The sequence below is a fragment of the Schistocerca gregaria genome, chromosome 1, assembly GCF_023897955.1.
Source record: "Schistocerca gregaria isolate iqSchGreg1 chromosome 1, iqSchGreg1.2, whole genome shotgun sequence".
NCBI lineage: Eukaryota > Metazoa > Arthropoda > Insecta > Orthoptera > Acrididae > Schistocerca > Schistocerca gregaria.
The window spans coordinates 969,228,529-969,248,622 of record NC_064920.1 but is presented as its reverse complement, the minus strand read 5'-3'; the positions used below and the strand labels follow the sequence as shown (position 1 = coordinate 969,248,622).

General features: G+C 42.8%; 1 protein-coding gene across 1 annotated transcript in view; it reads right to left on the bottom strand.

The window, feature by feature from the left end:
- The window catches only part of LOC126276649 (probable glycoprotein hormone G-protein coupled receptor), a 1,482,411-nt gene extending 1,464,566 nt beyond the window's left edge, over positions 1 to 17,845 (bottom strand). Inside the window, exon 1 of the mRNA XM_049977295.1 lies at positions 17,776 to 17,845. The gene's annotated coding sequence lies outside the window, so the exon portion shown is untranslated. The remainder of the gene's footprint in view (positions 1 to 17,775) is intronic.
- Between the last annotated feature and the right edge of the window lie 2,249 nt (positions 17,846 to 20,094).

Genomic DNA, 20,094 nt, shown 5'->3' with positions numbered 1-20,094 from the left:
TCTCACTTCCAGCTCCACTATTAATTTATTCCTTCTTCACATCCTGCAACAGTGGGGAGAGGGCCTCCCTGGATTCCAAACTAGCTTCCCAGCTACATTCGCCCTGGTAAAACCACTTGCTAGACAACGTACACCACAACTCACTAATCTACTAGAATTCGGGCACTTCTCTCTCACTTCTCATGTACATTCAAAGACAAACGAAAGAAATGAGGCACCATGAAGAACTTAGCCAAGTGGAACAAAATCTGTAGACGTGGTGTACATGTACTGACAAACAAAAGATTACAATTTCAGAAAAAGTGGATGAATTATTCAAGAGAGTGTTTCACAAACTGAGCTAATAAATAACAGAGTTGTTGGATGTCTTCCTGATGGATATCGTACGAAATTCGGTCCAATTGACACGTTAGATCGTCAAAACCCCAATATTTCTCAGCTGGTCCATATAGGGTTTGGAAAGCACTAAGACAAGCAGTAGAAACTAGCGGCAGGTGAGGGTGGGCATTAGCTTGCTGAAATGTAAGCCCAGCATGACCTGCCATTAAGGGCAACATGGGCGTATAATATTATCCACATACCAAGGACAACAAACAAAGGGGCCCTGCTATGAAAATAAATGGCACCTCAGGCCATCATACCTGGCTGTCGGCCATTATGGTGGGCGACAGCAGTTTGGTATCCCACCGCTGTCCGAGACGTCTCCAGGCATGTCTATGGCCTGGAATCTTGTTGACTGGAGTAGAATTGTATTTAGTGATGAGTCCATTTTCGAACTGAGCCCAGATAACCAGCGAAGATGCCTACATGTAGTTCACAGTGTCAGAATAAAACTGCAGACATTGAACTGTATGTAGGCATCTAAGAGCTCTTATTGTATTAATGGATTCAATATTTTATTACTTATTGCTCCTGCATATTTTTAGGACCAAGGCATTTTCCTGTGTGCGACAGTCATTACCTTCTGAAGAAGGGCACTAAGTGCCCGAAGCCGGTAAAGAGAATCATTTTTGTTTTATACAGCTGGTTGCTTATTATTTCATTATACACTCCTGGAAATTGAAATAAGAACACCGTGAATTCATTGTCCCAGGAAGGGGAAACTTTATTGACACATTCCTGGAGTCAGATACATCACATGATCACACTGACAGAACCACAGGCACATAGACACAGGCAACAGAGCATGCACAATGTCGACACTAGTACAGTGTATATCCACCTTTCGCAGCAATGCAGGCTGCTATTCTCCCATGGAGACGATCGTAGAGATACTGGATGTAGTCCTGTGGAACGGCTTGCCATACCATTTCCACCTGGCGCCTCAGTTGGACCAGCGTTCGTGCTGGACGTGCAGACCGCGTGAGACGACGCTTCATCCAGTACCAAACATGCTCAATGGGGGACAGATCCGGAGATCTTGCTGGCCAGGGTAGTTGACTTACACCTTCTAGAGCACGTTGCGTGACACGGGATACATGTGGACGTGCATTGTCCTGTTGGAACAGCAAGTTCCCTTGCCGGTCTAGGAATGGTAGAACGATGGGTTCGATGACGGTTTGGATGTACCGTGCACTATTCAGTGTCCCCTCGACGATCACCAGAGGTGTACTGCCAGTGTAGGAGATCGCTCCCGACACCATGATGCCGGGTGTTGGCCCTGTGTGCCTCGGTCGTATGCAGTCCTGATCGTGGCGCTCACCTGCACGGCGCCAAACACGCATACGACCATCCTTGGCACCAAGGCAGAAGCGACTCTCATCGCTGAAGACGATAGGTCTCCATTCGTCCCTCCATTCACGCCTGTCGCGACACCACTGGAGGCGGGCTGCACGATGTTGGGGCGTGAGCGGAAGACGGCCTAACGGTGTGCGAGACCGTAGCCCAGCTTCATGGAGACGGTTGCGAATGGTCCTCGCCGATACCCCAGGAGCAACAGTGTCCCTAATTTGCTGGGAAGTGGCGGTGCAGTCCGCTACGGCACTGCGTAGGATCCTACGGTCTTGGCGTGCATCCGTGCGTCGCTGCGGTCCGGTCCCAGGTCGACGGGCACGTGCACCTTCCGCCGACCACTGGCGACAACATCGATGTACTGTGGAGACCTCACGCCCCACGTGTTGAGCAATTCGGGGGAACGTCCACCCGGCCTCCCGCATGCCCACTATACGCCCTCGCTCAAAGTCCGTCAACTGCACATACGGTTCACGTCCACGATGTCGCGGCATGCTACCAGTGTTGAAGACTGCGATGGAGATCCGTATGCCACGGCAAACTGGTTGGCACTGACGGCGGCGGTGCACAAATGCTGCGCAGCTAGCGCCATTCGACGGCCAACACCGCGGTTCCTGGTGTGTCCGCTGTGCCGTGCGTGTGATCATTGCTTGTACAGCCCTCTCGCAGTGTCCGGAGCAAGTATGGTGGGTCTGACACACCGGTGTCAATGTGTTCTTTTTTCCATTTCCAGGAGTGTATATGCCTACATTTGCTGAGAATGAATAAGATACTAAGTTCAATGAGACAAGAACTTTGCCGCTTGGCCGATATATGTTCTATGAAAACTAAGAAGGCTATAGTACGCACAAATGACTTCTAATCGTACATGTATTACAAAAGCGAAAGTTCGTTAGGTTGTGTTAGTATGTTTGTTACCCCTTCAAGGTGAAACGGATGGACGGATATAAATGACATCTGGAATGGAAATACCTTGTATTCTGAATTAACACATAGGCTACCTTGTCAAAGAGCGGGGATGAGAAATAAGTGTAGTCTACGACGCACAAATACCCGTACTTTATTCAGCCAGTATATGAACAAAAAGAACACTTAGTAGCTTTCAACGAACTTTACACATCATATGAAAACCCCTTATTTCGCAGACAGTAGTCACATATTTACAGCACATCGTTCAGGAGAAACGTCACAAAATTTGAACTGCGTGAAAACGAAACTGCAGGACAAAATTTGGTTGAGACCCGAGAAAATATGTGAATAAATAAGTGTGATATATATTTTACATATTCATACGCGGGCAAAGTCATGGGTAGCATGGTCACCCTTAACTCCTGGAACAATTTAAATTAAATTTGGCACACATGTTAGTTACGATCTTTAAAAAAATACTGTGGCAGTAAGAACCATCAGAATGCTATTGGGGTAAAGCCGATAACGTGGAGAGAGAAGAGAGGGGAGGGGATGACAGACAGGGAGGGGGAAGTAGTAGATAGACACAGGTGGAGAAGGAGGAGGAGATGGACAAAGAGAGGAGGGAGAAGGACGAAATGGACAGAGAAAGGGAAGTGGAGGAGATCGTCAGGATGAGGGGGAAGAAGAAAATGGGCAGAGAAAGGAAAAAGGAGATGGACTGAGAGAGGAGGAGGAGCACTACGAGATGGGTAAACAGCGAGAGGGGGCGGAAGAGTTGGACAGAGAGAAAGTGGAGGACGAGTTGGAAAGAGAGAGAGAGAGAGAGAGAGAGAGAGAGAGAGAGAGGTTGGACAGAAAGTGAAGGGTGGAGGAGATGGAGAGACAGAGGGGAGGGGGGGGGGGGGTGATCGATGTAGAATGAGAGGAGGGGGGAGGAGAAGATGTATTAAGAGATGGGGAAGGAGAGGATAGACTAATAGATGATTGGAATAAATACAAACTCAGGCATTTTTATAGATATCTATTTAATCACAGATAACACCGTGGTTGGAGCTAGTACAGAATATGAAGGGTGTTTCAAAGTGTTTGCAACAAACGTATAGAGGTGGCAAATAACATAATGGGGAACTACTTTTGTTAGAAACAAAATGTTCGTTGGTGCTTCACGGTGATGTTAGGCACCTTTTTATTGAATTCAGTGGGTCTGAGACAAACAGCATGTACTGAATCTGCATAGTACCTACCGCAGTAAATTAAGAGAGTGATTTTCAACAAGAAAAACTTAAGAATGAGTGCCTGTAATTTGAGAAAGATATTTTAGAAGCGAATCAGTATCTCTAATGTTGCTAGACCTATCTCTTTTCATGTAGGTCTCATGATTGGATTATAAGAAACACACAAGGAATAGGCACGCTGCATATTGCCTACAACCTCCCGCCTCTCAGAGGCATAAGCAGAGAAAGGGTATGCCTAGTGTCGCTGGAAAGCATCAAATTTCTTTCTCATGGCGTGATGTGTTTGACGCGAAGCACCCAAAATATGAATTTTAATAGGTCATAGATGCATGAAGTTGTGATCACAAACCAGCTGTCAATGATGTACCAGAACACAAATACATATCATATGCACAACAACTTATCATTTGTATCCCTGACTAATATCTAAAAAATGGCTCTGAGCACTATGGGACTTAACATCTGTGGTCATTAGTCCCCTAGAACTTAGAACTACCTAAACCTAACTAACCTAAGGACATCACACACATCCATGCCCGAGGCAGGATTCGAACCTGCGACGGTAGCAGTCGCGCGGTTCCTGACTCAGCGCCTAGAACCGCGAGACCACCGCGGCCGGCGGACTAATATCTGTTTCCAAGTGTACCATATGCATAGATTTAAGATGTATTTAGCAGTAGATCGAGTAGCTATCTATTTGGTCGTTGATAATAACACACATCACTTAACGTACACTGAGGTGACATAAGTCACGGGATATCTCCTAATATGGCGTCTGACCTCCTTTTGCCTAGAAAAAAACACCGTCCAAATAGGTCTTGAAGACCCAATGCTACCGACCGGCTGCCGTATCATCCTCAGCCCTTATTCGTCACCAGATGCAGGTAAGGAGAGGCATGTGATCAGCAGACTGCTCTCCCGGCCATTGTCAGCCTTCGTGACTTGTGCCACTACTTCTCAGTCAAGTAGCTCCTCAATTGCCCTCACATCAGCTGAGTACACCTCGCTTGCCAACAGCACTCAGCAGACCTGGACGGTGACCCACCCAAGTGTTATCCAAGTGTAACAGTATTTCACTTCGGAGGTCTCATGGGAATCAGTGTTACCACTGTGGCAAGGCCGTTGGCCCTTCTACCCAGCGAAGGCCAGGAACTCACGTAGCATGGTCTCAACAAGTCGTCGGAAGTCCCCAGCAGAAATGTTGAGCCATGCTGCCTGTATAGCTATCCATAATTGCGAAAGTGTTGCCGTGACAGGATTTTGGGCACGAACCGACTTCTCGATAATGTCTCATAAATGGTCGGTGGGATCTACGTTGGTCGATCTGGGTAGCCAGATCTTTCGCTAGAACAGTCTAGAATGTTTTTCACACCAATCGCGAACAGCTGTCGCCTGGTGACATGATGCATTGTAATCCATAAAAATTCCATCTTTGTTTGGGAATATGAAGTCCACGGTCCCCAAGTACCCGAATATGGCCATTTCCAGCCAGTGACCGGTTCAGTTGGACCAGAGGACCCAGTCCATTCCACGTAAACACAGCCTACACTATTATGGAGCCACCACCAGCCTGCAGAGGGCTTCGCTGACTACTTGGGTCCCTGGCTTCGTGGGGGTCTGCACCACACTCGAACCCTACCATCAGCTCTGACCAACTGAAGTCGGGACTCGTCTGACCGGGCCACAGTTTTACAGTCGTCTAGGGTCCAGCTGCTATGGTTACTAGCCCAGGACAGGCGTTGCAGGAAATGTCGTGCTGTTAGTAAAGGCAAAGGCAACTCTGAGTGCAGCAAATGGAAAATAAATATTTGATTTAATTTATCCGCAGATTTTTAGTGTTCGTCACAATCATGGATACTTGTGCATTACATTCAATGTATAATGTATAATGGCCGACTTGTCTGATTTAGGACTGTTTCTACCTTCACCCGTGGAACCTGTTGCAGCTAGACAAGCCGCATGTCGAGTTTGTAAGAGTACGTGAGCCACCACAAAGCGAAGTACATGACTTATTGTAATTCAAGGTCCTTAACAGATTGTTGATTGCTCTAGTTAGTAAGAGGTAATCAGGTTATAAACCTAAATTAAAGTAATCTTACAACTTCTGGAGACTTCAAAGGGACTGACAATAATTTATCCCACTAAGATCGGCTCTTGCGAATTTTGAAGATTTCGACATTCAGGTAAATAAGTATTATGATTATTTCATTGTCGAAGAGTAAAACATAATTTGACTAGATTTTAAAAATGCACACATTTTCTGCAGGATACTGGCTCAGGGAGAAGTGCGACAAACTAAAAAAAAATATCTGTAGTAGATAATGAGCTCTCGGACTGGATTGCCAGTCGAAAATAAAGACAGCCAGTAACATATCATACATTTGCAAAAGAGTACAAGCCATTTTCGCCTCGTAAACTGTTAGAATCGTAATTACAGATACATCTTGTGTGCAATGTTTATTTACCATATTACATGATTTGGCAGCACAAAGTAGCCTATTTTTATATTTATTCGAATTTGTATGACCTTATTATATACAATTCACTATTCCCTACGATTTTACAACACTCGAGCACGGTGGCACTGCAGCTGTATTTGGCGAATCTGGACGGGGAGAATCGGGCTTCAGACCCTCGTGCAATCATTCGAGATTTCATTTTCTGGTACTCGTTACATCAAGGAATACAAATGTCAAGCGAGTTACTTCGAAAAAATCACGGCTGATTAATTATCGCCGGCCGGAGTGGCCGAGCGGTTCTAGGCGCTACAGTCTGGAACCGCGCTGTTGCTACGGTCGCAGGTTTGAATCCTACCTCGGGCATGGATGTGTGTGATGTCCTTAGGTTAGTTAGGTATAAGTAGTTCTAAGTTCTGGGGGACTGATGAACTCAGAAGTTAAGTCCCATAGTGTTCAGTGCCATTTGAACCATTTCTTATCTCAAAGACTCAAATAAAAAAATCATATCTGCATTTAATAGTCACATTATTACGAGAGATGGCGAAGAATTGTTTCAATCGCTACAAAGAAAGGTCGGACAGGAGGATAATGCTGGGAGGTGGGAGAGAACTGCTCGTAATACTGTGCATGTGTGCACACCAAAAAACAACGAGGTCAGTCAGTCTGGATCTTCTCTGACGAAACTGAGGTGGATAAAATCAGTTAAAAGGGAAGTTCTATAAACTGTTTCGGACACACAAAAGACAAATCATCAAATTATTTCAATAAGATGCAGCCCACGATTAGAACGCAATGCAGACCATGATGAAATTAAGGAAAATAACAGCGTCATGATAGGGGACGTCAGCCTGTTATGACCCAGAAACATAACAAGTTTCTTCAGCATATTCTGTCGGGAAATGCTTAGGAGAAGTATCTTGATGGTGCGCTCTCTGTAAAACAAAACAGCATCAAAGGGCGCACTGGAAGTATGTGAACATATCTTTGCTATAAATAGCGGCATGAGCAACAATAGCCCACAGTGTGACTGGAGCCCAGGCATACATAACAGCAAACCTCGCAACACCTGAATATGAAGACTGGGTCGGTCGTTGAAATATTGTGCAAAACATGGAAATAACTCGGCTGAACACTCGGCAGTTCACTGTTAACTAGACGCGCTGAGAAAACCTGAGTCATTACCCGACTGTTGTCCGTTGATCAGAAACATTAACATGTAAACGTAAATAACAAAAGCAAATTAGTTCCTAATATCCGGACGATTTTTTGAAGCGTTTCTTCTCTATGATTTTTAGTTCGGTTCGTTAGTCACATTCTCAGTCCATATGTCAACGCATGAAATGTAAACAAGCCACTTGGGCCATCGTCGAAACTACAAATATCATTACAAACACAGAATTTTGAAGAGAGGGTCCTGCTCCATGATGATCCCAAGGCAACCGCGTGTGGCGACACAATTTCTCACCGTCTGCCTACTAATCACGTCAACTCATTTGGTTCCTTCAGAATTCTTTTTCCTCTGCATGGACCCATTTCGATACATTTCCGTGACGTCCCTTAGTTTTGTTGAATCGCATTTACTATTTCAAGAGTGCTCACTAAAGTGCAGGCCCGTACCGAGGGGATGGCGAGATGGGTCACCGCCAGAGCTCGCCCAAATAGTGGACGCAAAAGCTGAGTGAAACAACAAATCAAGAAAGACGATTTAAGAATTAACCAGGAGCAATAAACGGGTTCTCCTACTGGTGGTGTTCCAGTCTTCTGCCTACGAGAAGAAACCTGCCGTTTTGCCCATTACAGTAAACACGCTCTGATGCCATAGCGCAATTTCTAGTGTTTTTTCGTGCAAGACGCTTCATAGTGAGACATGACAACTACCGAAGAGCCGTCTACCGCTAAAACGATTTATACGACAACAGTACGCTTGGTTCACACAACTGCCGCCTATACAACTCGTTCATGTTCAACAACGGAATTCTTGCTGCTAATTCGCTACGGTACGATCTCAAAGGTGAGGAGCGGGTGCTCAAGCAAATAATATGCTATTTTACTGAAGACTTCCGAGCTTTGCCGATTTCTGGTAACTGAGGACTAGAAGATACGCGATGTAGGAGGAAGTATGCAGAAAAGGTGGAGGGTATATGCAACTTACTTGTCTCTCCAGACAATATTATCACTGCTCGAAAGGATATGATCTGCAGCGTAAATAAAACAGAATTCAAGAATGAACTTCAATTGTGTTATTCATAACTGGGGCCACAGCCATCAAATACCGGTTAATCTAAAACATATTTCCAATTAGGCTGTAAATTTATTTAATACTTTTCTTCATTACTGGCCTATTTCATCTTCATGATCATTAACGAGCATTTAAAGCACTGTCAAGCATTGAAACACGACACGCCATTATCAGGCCAATTGCATGAAGGTGTGCAAATGTTCAATAACGTCTGTCAATCAGCCCTGTTTCGACAGTGCTGTCTGGAACACTCCTCGGCCTTTTTCCAGTGCTTTAGTTTTGGACTTCATGTATGGTCTATAAACAGTAGATGTATGATCAATTATTTCCAAATGCTTACTAAGGACCATAAGGTTGAAACTGGCTAATGGAAAGTTACACCCACAGCGATCGCATGGCTACAGTTATAAAGAATATGTCTTCTGTGGTTGTTTAATTATGTTACGGGAGTGGTTAGTTGTTATACTCACACAGCTATACTCTGTTCATCCATGGCGAATCCTCGTGTATACAAACTCATGAATTGTTACTGGTCATCGGCTGCATTTCTAAAGCATTCTCTAGCATCTAGTATCGTATGACCAGTGGAATTACGCCTTACTTACGTGTTAGGTGCTGTGCTGTCATTCTAATGTGAATTAAACTTTAACACATGCTAAAATGTTAAAAGCACTGTACTAAACGTTTAACCAGGAGTGCTTGCATCAAATTCACATGAGAGTCGGTTCCGCAGTGGTTCATTCTTATTAAACCTACTAACAAAATACTTATCAAATCAACGTAGAAAAAAGGTGGAAAGGTGGTTTCACGAGTGGGCAAGGAGAAGGTGTTGTGCTGCCAAGGGTGCAGGGTAACGTCGATACTGTTTTGCTGAAGTGTATAGAATTCGAAAAACTAATCTACTATTGCTCTAACTCCCCATTTCCGTGGTAAGATTGCAAACGTTTCGTCATAACCACGAATTCATCCTTCATACACATTGTGACGTTCACACTGGATCTGTAATAAAAGCTATAACTATAGCAAAGCATTTTAAAATTCTTGGGAAAAAGACGTTCAGTCTATGAAGACCGGTGACAAAGTTTGGTTTGTTTTTGACAATCGCTTTTTATGATAATTGTAACCGGTTTCGGCCTACATTAGCCATCTTCAGATTCTATAATAGGAAAATATAGAAATCTCATGTTGAGAACTTAAAGCAAGTAAAAATATTTTTATTAGGTCTACTTGTGAGTTATATAATGTGTCATTAAAATATATGTGAATCATACCTATGACCAGCATATGGTGAAGAACCGTTCATGCATTGTCTACAGAAACATAATACAAATTCCCTGGTTTTTGGTATTATGTTTAAGATAAAAATACAGTCTTCGTCGCGGAGGTTTCAAATTTCAGTGACGTGTTTCGCCAATGGTAGGCATCTTCAGATAAAAAGAACTGGTCAATCGCAAGTTGTCCAGTTCCTATAGTCTGAAGATGCCCACCACAGGCGAAACCCATTATTGAAATTTGTAAATAAAAACCCTCGCATCTAAGACTGTATTTTTATCTCAAATCTTACACTGGTTACTCTATCAGCTGCAACGACGGAACGGAAGAAATTTTGTATTATGTTTAATTTGACGACGCAAAACGTTTGTTCGCCTAATGTCGCTCACAGGTATGATCCATTACTTAACTCGCAGTAAACCTAGTTAAAATACTTTTATTTGTTTTAAAACATTGGTAGAAGCTTTTGACTTTCTATTGTGGCATCAAAAGATGATCATTCTAGGCCGAAACCGCTTATGATGGTCTCGTAATAATTGACTGTGTTAAAAATAAACGAAACTTACATATTTCAATTTTGATACAAACGCTATGAGACAGAATGATTACGTCTGACAGAAATATGTATTTTACAACCAAGCAAGCGTATCTGTAAAAAGGGAATGTTGTGAATAAATTTGCTAGCAGTAGCGCTATCAATCAGCGACCACGTGGAGTACAGCTTAGCGACGTGATTCAACAAACTTGGTTCACAGTTTGACATGCTGTTGCAACTCCAGATGCAAGGCCGTGGCTATTTTTGTCACAGGGCTCTGCGGATATAAGGCAGTGAACGCTTGCGTTAGAATCTTAAATCGCGCGAATTGCCTTAGATATCGTCCAGATATCTAGAAACGCATTTAGCTACTTGATGTCTTCTTATCCTTCATCGCACCGACAGAATCATTCAGACAAGGCCTGAAGAGTAAATAAGTCGTAATGTCGTTAACTGAACCGGTTAAAAAACGTTATCAACTCTAACATGAAGTAGAGTTTTCCATTACGAACTACATGTCGGCATGTATTATTTTACAATCATAAACTATGAAGATACATGCAGTGCCACTTACAAGAGATACGCATTCTGTGTCACGACTTTTAAGTTAAATATTCTATGTAGTAGGTCGTTACTCTTCAGAGAAATCACAAAATTTTTCGCTGCAGTAGCTCCACGTTTATCTATGAACTACATTTACTGCAATTTCCGCGTTGTCTGTTAGAGAAATAATTTCATAACTTTTGTACTTACTTCATTAATTTAAAGAATCGTACAGGTAACCAACACAAAGTTGAATGATAAGTCTACCAGTCTGAATAGTTGCTATAGACAACATGCACTGCAGTCTTTCACACAACACACATAAGAGTCTGCATAGTGATGAATAAATAGAAAACGTAAAATGTAGGCTCAACAACTCATAATTCAAAAGCATTAATTTTTACTCGTCTCAAAGGCACATACCTTCATGGTCACTTTGAACACGTCACATCATAGAACGTGTTACGGAATAGACGGTATTAATGTTGAGTGAATTTTGTCCGTAGTGGCTGCTGTTGAACTCCGTGACTGTTCCTTTGTAGGGTGTAGAAAAATTTCCGCTACCAGTCACAATAAAAGGTTATTTATTTCATTAAAGTCAGTACCGCCATTAGACTGCTGTCTATTTGCGGTGTTACATTTACACTTACAGGATCATGATTTTGGCTTCAAAGTGCCATTATCAAGTGTTATACAGTGCCTAAGATGGCATACCGCCGTATTTAAAATACACTATTAGACCCACTGTCTAAGGTTCGATATTTCTGGTAAAGACTACTGCTTTGGTTTATCAGTCATTTTATCTTCAGCCGGTTTCGGGCTCGACCCATCCTCAGGTGTTTATACATTCATTTACATGTTTATATTGCTGGAGATCACTGTACAAATACAAAAAAATTATTTGCTGGTCACTGGTAAATTTATAAACACACATAACCTTTCATTGTGACTGGTAGCAGAAATTTTTCTACATCCTAATGTTGAGTGCTGGAAATATAGTGTCTCGCGGTTTGAGGCTCCATGTCACGTATTGTGCGGCCGCTCCGGAGGTTCGAGTCCTTCCTCGGGAATGGGCGTGTGTGTGTTGTTTTTAGCATAAGTTAGTTTACGTAGTGTGTAAGTTTAGGGACCGATGACCTCAGCAGTTTCGCCCTTAGAAACTCACTCTCACACACATACAAATATAGTGAAAGCTTCTTATATGTTAGACGCATGCGTCTGCTGGCTAAAAACGATCATTTCTGTTTACAAGAGTGGTAATAAAATGTACTCAGTAGTGTGCTTAAGGGCACAGCGGACATTATAACCAGCCAAGAACACATGGGTTTCTGATGGGTCCGCTCTTCAGTAGAGACGATTTCCGTAGTGAAACAAATGATTACGAAAAGGAGGTATTTCAGTTTGTAAACTCACATCACCTTCGCCGATTTTCCGAAGGCATTTGACAGCCTGAATGGAGAAAGGCTATGGGGAATTTTGATCAGAAAAAGATTACCTTATAATCTAGAAAAAGTTATCGCCATTCACTATCAAAACACAGCTGTATTCTATGACATAGGAAAACAACAAACAGTACCCTTAAAACCAAACAAAGGATCATTTTAGTGGATGTTGATGCCCTTATTTCTTTCCATGTTTGCTGAGAAAAATTGGAGACATATTCTGCCTTATGCAATACACTGTTTGTTTGCATTACTTATCCTAAGGTAAAATAAACAAACAGTATCTTGCACAAGGTAGAATATCTCTACAGACCCAGTAGTTAGCCATTGTTGGTGTCTGTCCCAAACACTTTAATAACTATGTGGATGATGAGACTGTAAATTGAAACAAATTTTTGAGTGTCATATAATGCTCTCACCATTGTACTGACTAAATTATATTTTATATGCAAAACGACGTCCTTATTATGCAGCTGACAGAAGGTAATTTACACAGGGGCACATACCTTTAGAAATATAGCAGAAGAATAGGAACTGTTGATATCTCCACTTAAATAAGTAATAACATTTCTGGGGAAAAACCGATAAGAACCAGGACTAAGATGAGTAGCAAAATGTTGTACTAGATAACCACCTTTAACTATCTTGGATGTGAAATATTCCCAACAGCAGATTGCGACATTGTAACATGCTTTCGTAAATTTAAACATACAGGGTGTAGCTTGTATAACTGAAGATATTTGTATTTGTGGTACTTGAATACATGTGTTGGTTATTTTTTCTATGCATCTGACACACTGCAAACATTACGACGTAATCTTTTCTGCACGACTGTAACTGCACCACAGTGGACTAGACACGTCAGTTTAGGATAACCGTTTTGCCTCCAAGTGTCCACAGGTCAACACTTGACCTACTGCCCAGGGGAAAATAAGCATTAATGGATTACTCGTTCCACATGTACTTGCAGGTACTACCCAACATAAAAGCATACAACTTGTGATAACTATAATTATTTGCATGCAAATGACGTAAACACTCATGTAATGTTCTTCAGTACACCGTCCTCAGACACTAATATAAATATCTGCACTTAAGGCCATTACAGTCTTGTATGTGAAACAATTTATAGAGCTCTGAAAATTAAAACCAGAAAGTAAACGATGGCAACAACAGTACTGAACGAATGAATAAATACTGCAAATGTCACATAGTGTTTTCAATGTGGATACCTTACCATTTTCATTTGAGTTTCAGACTGCTTTTATATATTTCATTATTGTGGTCCTGTCAGACTGATGCAGTCACCAATGCAGATTTGTAGCTTGAGAAGGAATTTCATGTTAGAAGTAGGAAGAACGATTACGACTTCTGTGGTAATATAGTTTTATGATCTACGTATAAGATGCATTTTCAGAAGTCCTAAAACTGTGTCATGTACTAAACATAACTTCACAGGTTAGAGTATTGAACAGTTATATAAAGGCACCCTTACACAACAAAATGTAAATGTACGTAATGGCCACCACTCAAATGAATGAGTACGCACATTCTCTGAAGTACAATGGATTATCTAAGAAATGTTACACTGCTACTGGTGTTAGTTAATTCCTTACAAAATAAGCACAAGTGGAAGAAGTGTGCAATACAATATGCAAGGAATACCGTAACAGAAAATGAGATGGTAGGCAGTGTCCCTTGTAAACTAACAGTGGACGTAGACTCCATAGCATTTAAGCAGCTCACATGCCAAATTAGTGCCGGCCGCGGTGGTCTCGCGGTTCTAGGCGCGCAGTCCGGAACCGTGTGACTGCTACGGTCGCAGGTTCGAATCCTGCCTCGGGCATGGATGTGTGTGATGTCCTTAGGTTAGTTAGGTTTAAGTAGTTCTAAGTTCTAGGGGACTAATGACCACAGCAGTTGAGTCCCATAGTGTTCAGAGCCATTTGAACCATTTGCCAAATTAGTAATTGTGTTATCAGCACATACGACGCATTTCTCGAAAATAAGTGTTTTGAGCACTTGCGGGGGGAACACGTGACAAGTTGAATCTTTGAGTCGGATTGTGTGGCGTGCACGGATTATCCACTCCGCTAATGAGTAAAACAAGTATCATTTGCGGGGTAAATAACTTCTGTGACAAACTTTTTTTCTGAGTTACATTTGAAGTATACTTACGATAATTGGGCTGACTGTGGCCTCCCAGGAGAGCCGAGCGCATTAACGTGCCGCTTTTGGAATTCGAGGAGGCGAGTTTGTCCTGGATTGAATCCACCTCGCCGATTAGCTGAATGAGCCTGGCAGCCTGGATGTGGTTCTGAGGGGGTGTCCTACATCCAGTTAACCGGCCTGGTAAGCTAATCCTGCCTCAGATACACGATACGCAAACATTTAGAAAATCTTCCAGTTGAACATGAGATTTCCTCTAGGCGCAGACGTGTAGGGCACACATGTGGTGCCAGGAAAGGCTCCTGGCCACCAACTGTCAATAACATTGCCAAAAAATGTATAGGAAAACCAGAAAAAGAAGAGGAAGAAGAATTCGAATTAAGGTTACAATGACACGTAAGAGACTCTGAAATTTTAACACTCTCAGTACTATACAGCGTTACATTTTAAAAATTTAAACGAAATGTTTATCGTTTCAGACGAATTCTTCTACTAGATTTCATAACGTTCAAAAAATTTTCAGTCAAAGTAGATACAAAAATTTATCTTCCTGTAGTACATGTCAGTTTCCCAGTGAATATCATTCAATATTTCCAGGTTCAGAGCTGTTCTTACAACTCGATATGTCTTTAAAAAGTGTTTTGTGAGCAAAAGTCAACAAAACTGAATGAAATTTGCCCTTTTTGAGTATTTTTGGGGCGGTCATAAGGTCAGTAGTACATGTTATTGGAAGGGCGTTGATATTGCTAAAAGTGTGCTAAGTGATATTTTCAACTTCTGAACACCGCTTACATATCATTGCCTCTTTAAAAAGTATGTTGTTAAATATAATTCAACAGAAGTTAACAATTTTCTAACTTTTTTGACTGGGCGCAAAATATCCCTCCCTCCTCATAATGCACGCCATGAAAAAGTCTTGGTGTTGCTAAAGTTCAACTTTTTTTTAAATTTAGTTATACAAAATAGGAGCCGTGAATAACACAATCATTTTTACTGTGCTTTAGTGACGTGAAGTGAGCTGTGGTAAATATTGCTTCGACTATTCTAATACATCTAAAGGCACATCTGGTACTGGTTATTCGAATAGTTCCAAATTAGCGACCTTCCAGGACAACTGGTCGGTTGTAGACTACAAGACAGTTTTGCTTTGACTTTCTCACCTGCCGAAACAGTTGTGGATTTACAGTTCCGCCATTCTCCTCATAAATCTTTCCAGTTGCAAAGTGCTCTAAGCTATCTATTTTTAGTGACGGCTTTTGCGCCTTTTCGCTTCCTTTCACCCAGTTGTTTACGCTTCAGAGGTTATTTGTGAAACTGCTGGCCGTTTTGAGCATCTTGTTATATAACTACGAACACGTGGATGCACCTCACGCTCTTGTGTGCAGGAAAGGCGCTTACAACAAATCTGTAAAATAATTCACAGAACATCAACGGCACTCTTAACTTTTTTCGAAACATCACTTACCAGCCTGCGGCTCCTCACCTATATTTCTCATATTTAGCACGTAAGAATAAATACCTTTTATTTCCCCTGTCGTTCATGTAACGTTATAACCTAACATCTTTATAACCTGTCGATCACTGCTCTGCAGGGTATTTCAAGAGAAGATTGGCAGATCGAGATGATAGCAAGAATCCTCCTGCAAGGAAAATATTAGACGCACATATTCTCTATTATCGACAGTTTCTCATATATGGTTTTTGAAACCACCAGGAATGGAACGGCGTAGATGAAAGTACAGTAATAGGTCTTTACGTGATGTATTTTGTTCTTTTGACATACCTGTTTAAAATGTCAGCATCAGTTTCAGTGCATTTTGCAGCTCTTACAGGTGGGCATCTGTTGTTAATTAGGGCTTTCTTTCACAGTTATCAGGATACCGAACAAAGTAATCGAAATGGCGCACTGAAGATAACGAAAGTTGTTCCCTATCTCCATTAAAAACGCGACTGCGTGGATTCCATCGTCAACAGATAACGAACTGTTTCGGTATATTTATATTCGTTATATCTGACACACCCACAACAGCGTGATAAACATCAAAAGAAATAATCTAAGGTAAAAAATTCTTTTTAAGCTCTTAGTAAGGAGAAATGCTGTAAGTCATTTTGCTTTTGCTATACATCTTCAGTATTTTCAAAAATTTTAAAAACACTAACTCGCTGAACAAGGAACTTTGCAATAATACGTTAGAGTGAGACGAAGTATGTTGCGTCAGGGTGGACTAATAAATCCCACGCAAACAGCTGCCTACGCCTTAAGCAGTGTCATGAGGATGCAGACAAAGTATTCGACTATATGTTGGTTTTTATAGCGCGCAGGCATTATTCACTCGGTTGGAGATCCATTCAAGAAACTTGTTTAGTAATTACAAAATATTTTCTCAAGCGCAGGTATTTGTAACCATCAAGAACTATGACTAGTGATGACATGCGGCACCTAAAATGAAGAGCCTTTGCGCTGAACTAGATTTGACGTCCTGTATGGCCTACCTGTAAAAGACACTTCGCAACCAGTCTTATCACGTGTGAGAAAGTATATGTTGTGTTAATTGTAATAATTAAACTGAAAATAAGTAGACAAATTATTTTTGGTGTTCTACTTCAAACATCTGACGGTAATTTAGAATTTATATTTCAGGTCAATATGTTAGGGTGAGTCTGCGATTTTCTGTACGAAACAGTCAAACTGTAAATAAAACGTTCACAGAGGGAGAAGCCACTGCGATTAATACACGAAATGATAGCTATCTTCATCATTAGCAAAGAGACATGTTTACAATAAGGATCTTTACTAGGAAGATGTTGCTTTTATTGAATAGGAGTCGACGTTTGTTTGCAGGATGTACGTTAGTGTTGTTGACAATGTGAAGCGTTGGAGACACTTGGAAACAGGTACACAAATAACAAAAAAAGTTCATTTTTGAATGTCATACATCAAAATTCACTCTTTACTGATAGTGGTTTGGGATTTAAATTTCAGGTCCATGCTTTCGAATCAGTCTGCATCGTCCCTAATAAGAAACAGTCCAAATTTAAAAAAAAAATCAACACAAGGAGAAGCCATTGAAGTGACTATACGAAATGAAAATAATTATTCATTTCTTCCGAGAGCAGTCCCGTTAGGAAAAATTAATCACCAGAAAGATGTAGCTAGCTGCCACAGCAGAATACGAGTAGATGTCTTTTGCGCATCTGTGTTGTTGGACTGGCGCTTGGCAGAGTGCGGGGTACTCACCCGCGCGAGCCGCCACCAGCGCCGGCCTCGCCTCCGCGCCGCGCCGCTCCTCCGCGCTTCTGCCCTGCCCCGTCCAGACTGCCAGCCGTGGTCCGCTGACACTTGTTGGCCGAGCACTGCCGGCTCGGCGCCGCCGTGGCCGCCGCTGCGCCTGCAGATGCGCGCGCCGCTACCCGCCACGCGGCGGCGGTCGCCACTACACTCCAGAGGGCGCGACGTCTGCCCGTACCCTTCCCGTGGTGCCCCAGCACCATCTTCTTTTACATGTCAAGAATCCTAGCGTCGTCACAGGGCTCAGTTTGTGGTTCAACATACAACTCGTCCTGACGCGAGTCTGCAATACCTTCCTGTTGTAACACCGAAAATGCAGGATGCATGGCACCTGCTACCGATATACAGGGTGTTACAGAAAGGTACGGCCGAACTTTCAGGAAACATTCCTCACACACAAATAAAGAAAAGATGTTATGTGGACATGTGTCCGGAAACGCTTAATTTCCATGTCAGAGCTCATTTTAGTTTCGTCAGTATGTGCTGTACTACCTCGATTCACCGCCAGTTGGCCCAATTGAAGGAAGGTAATGTTGACTTCGGTGCTTGTGTTGACATGCGTCTCATTGCTCTACAGTACTAACATCAAGCACATCAGTACGTAGCATCAACAAGTTAGTGTTCATCACGAACGTGGTTTTGCAGTTAGTGCAATGTTTACAAATGCGGAGTTGGGAGATGCCCATTTGATGTAAGGATTAGCACGGGGCAATAGCCGTGGCGCGGTGCATTTGTATCGAGACAGATTTCCGGAACGAAGGTGTCCCGACAGGAAGACGTACGAAGCAATTGACCGGCGTCTTAGGGAGCACGGAACATTCCAGCCTATGACTCGCGACTGGGGAAGACCTAGGACGACGAGGACACCTGCAATGGACGAGGCAATTCTTCATGCAGTTGACGATAACCCTAATGTCAGCGTCAGAGAAGTTGCTGCAGTACAAGGTAACGTTGACCACTCACTGTATGGAGAGTGCTACGGGAGAACCAGTTGTTTCCGTACCGTGTACACCGTGTGCAGGCACTATCAGCGGGTACACTTCTGCGAATGGTTCATCCAACAATGTGTCAATCCAGAATGAGATTTTCACTCTGCAGCGGAGTGTGCGCTGATATGAAACTTCCTGGAAGATTAAAACTGTGTGCCCGACCGAGACTCGAACTCGGGACCTTTGCCTTTCGCGGGCAAGTGCTCTACCATCTGAGCTACCGAAGCACGACTCACGCCCGGCACTCACAGCTTTACTTCTGCCAGTATCCGTCTCCTACCTTCCAAACTTTACAGAAGCTCTTCTGCGAACCTTGCAGAACTAGCACTCCTGAAAGAAAGGATATAGCGGAGACATGGCTTAGCCACAGCCTGGGGGATGTTTCCAGAATGAGATTTTCACTCTGCAGCGGAGTGTGCGCTGATATGAAACTTCCTGGAAGATTAAAACTGTGTGCCCGACCGAGACTCGAACTCCGGACCTTTTCCTTTCGCGGGAAAGTGCTCTACCATCTGAGCTACCGAAGCACGACTCACCCCCGGTACTCACAGCTTTACTTCTGCCAGTACCTCGTTATCTGCCAAGAAGTTTCAATATGTCAATCCTCATTTCAGAGCAAAAGTTCTCTTTACGGATGAGGCTTCATTCTAACGTGATAAAATTGTAAATTTTCACAATCAACATGTGTGGGCTGACGAGAATCCGCACGCATTTGTGCAATCACGTCATCAACGTCAACGTCGACGTTTGGGCAGCCATTGTTGGTGATGTCTTGATTGGGCCCCATGTTCTTCCACCTACGCTCAATGGAGCACGTTATCATGATTTCATACGGAATACTCTACCTGTGCTGGTAGAACATGTGCCTTTACAAGTACGACACAACATGTGGTTCATGCACGATGAAGCTCCTGCACATTTCAGTCGAAGTGTTCGTACGCTTCTCAACAACAGATTCGGTGACCGATGGATTGGTAGCGGCGATCCAATTCCATGGCCTCCACGCTCTCCTGACCTCAACCCTCTTGACTTTCATTTATGGGGGCATTTGAAAGCTCTTGTCTACGCAACCCCGGTGCCAAATGTAGAGACTCTTCGTGCTCGTATTGTGGACGGCTGTGATACAATACGCCATTCTCCAGAGCTGCATCAACGCATCAGGAATTCCATGCGACGGAGGGTGGATGCATGTATCCTCGCTAACGGAGGATATTTTGAGCATGTTTCCTGGAAGTTTGGCCGTACCTTTTTGTAACACCCTGTATAATTTTTTTTAATT